Source organism: Meles meles, chromosome 14 (genome assembly GCF_922984935.1).
Source record: "Meles meles chromosome 14, mMelMel3.1 paternal haplotype, whole genome shotgun sequence".
NCBI classification, from domain to species: Eukaryota; Metazoa; Chordata; class Mammalia; order Carnivora; family Mustelidae; genus Meles; species Meles meles.
In genome coordinates this window covers 54176244-54178600 of record NC_060079.1, presented here as the reverse complement: position 1 = coordinate 54178600, position 2357 = coordinate 54176244, and positions in this window count along the sequence as shown.

Sequence of the window (2357 nt, the reverse complement as noted above, 5' to 3'; positions counted from 1 at the left end):
GACATTTAATTTCATCTTTCAATTCTTTCTTGTTATATTGTATATGGAAAGGCAAATATTTTTGTACAGTGATATTGAATCCTGAAACCTTGTCAAATTTACTTGTTATAGCTTATTATACTATACACCTCCAATATAATGCTGAAAAATAGTTTCAGTCTTGTTTTCAAATTTTGGGATCAAATCTGAAATTTTTTGGCAATTGTTTTTTCCTTGTGTTTTGGGCTTCAATCTCGCTCTTCCTTATTTTAGGAGCTTCAGTTACACACAAGTTATACTGATTGATGTTGCCCCACAAATCTCTGTGGCCATTTCTTTTTTTAGGCTCTTTTCCTATGATTCAATTTGAATAGTTTGCTGATCTTTTCTTCTACAGTGTTCAATCTTCTGTTAAACACATCCAGGAATTTTCCATTTCATATATGTTATTTTTTTTTCAGTTCCAGTGTTTCTGTTTAGTTCTTGTTTTATAATTCCAATTTCTCTGCTGAGATTACCCATCTGTTCACTAATTATGACATTTTCTTTAAATTATTGAATATATTTATAATAGCTGTTTTAGTTCTTTTCTGCTGATTTCAGTATCTCTGTCATCTCTGGGTCTGTTTCCATTGATTGTTTTATCTAATGATTATAGAGCACATTTTCCTGCTTCTTTTCATAAGCTAAAGAAGCCCAGTATCTGAGTTGTGGCCTTCCTGGAATTCCAATTAAATGCCTGAAGTTTTAGCAAGATCTCTCTATTCTGATTGATTTGAATTTTAATGCAACCCTGAACTCTGTGATCTCCAAAATTGCAGGTCAGGTTATAGTTCCCTAAGTAGATGTTTGCTGTCAGGCCTTGCAGTCTCTCTACACATGCAGCTTAGTATTTGGCCAAAGATCAAGGGACCCCTATGAAGATTTATGAAGCTCTTTTTCTACCCAGCTGCCTCCTTTCAGGTATCCATCCCTGCCAGTTTCAGCCATAGCAATTCCAAATTCTGCCACCTCAGCACAGTGAGATTGTGGTGCTTTGCTTGGATTTCAAATTCCTTGCCATGGTCTAAAAGTGCCTCCAGTCAGAAATCTGGGGTAATCACAAGCTCAGGTCTTTCCCTTTGCACAGAAATTACAGTCTAGTAGGACTGTCTGTTGTCCATCATCTGAAAACAGTTGCTCTATATACATTTGCCTAGCTTTATAGTTGTTTATGTTATAAGAGTTAGTCAAATACCAGTTATTACCATGGCTGGAAGTCAGTTGATATTTTATTTTCTAAGATTGCCTGGAGACATCAGAATCTGGTGTTATTTCACTCCAGTTAAATAAAATATCCACAATGTTTGAAAGGACAATAATGAGAAATAATAAATTGGTTTTCCACTTGTACCCTATAAAGTTCAATTGATTCAAAGTTACATTACCATATCAGAAATATATGTATGTATGTGGAATAAGAAAGGGAATATGTTTAAGGAGCACTAATACTGCCCCTTTAATTAGGGAATGGAGGAAATGGTGACCCATAAAACCTTGATTGTAAAGACATAAAGCTGGAGTGAGCTGGAGGAAGAGAACCTTGAGTTTGGATTCAATCCCAGCTCTATTTCTTATTAGCATTATTGAGCAAAGTCATTTAACCTCTCAAAGTCAATGTCCCCTATCATTCCAGCTGGATTAAAATACTGGTCCCCTCTTTTTGTCATGAATAGCAGATGTGAAATACGTGCAAACTCTCTACAAATACTAGTCGTTATTAATGGGCACTTGATTTAGGAGCTTTATGAGGAGAAGATGAAAGAAAGAAGGAAAGAAAGAGAGGGAGAGGGAGGGAGGGAGGGGAGGGAGAGAGAGAAAAAGGAAATGAAGGAAGGAAGGAAGGAGAAAAGAAAAGAGGGAAGAAAGAAACAAGCTGTATTCTAGAATGTGGATACAGATTCTATTCCTCATCTTTATTTTCTAAGCATGTATAATAATACTAGTACCCCCATTCGTTCAGTGTTTACCATACGCCTGACATTGTTTTGCAGATTTAATTTATTTACTGGCTACCATAAACATGAATGAGAGGTATTAACATCCTGATTTTGCAAAGGAGGGAACCAAGGCTAAACAAAGTTAAGAAACTTGCTCAAGGTCAAATGGCAAATCAAGAAATCAAAACTCAGACTCTCATGTCTACAAAGCCTGAGTTTTCTCATTACACTATATGGACCATGGGCAATCATCACTTCTCTATGCTTCAGGGCTCTGCTCCATGACTTGAATCATGTGCTAAGTATTCCTATCCTTTTTTCATCAAAATATGCATAATTGCAACATGATTTTCTAATCTTATTAAACCTCAGGCATAAAGAAGCCTAATCTAATTCTAA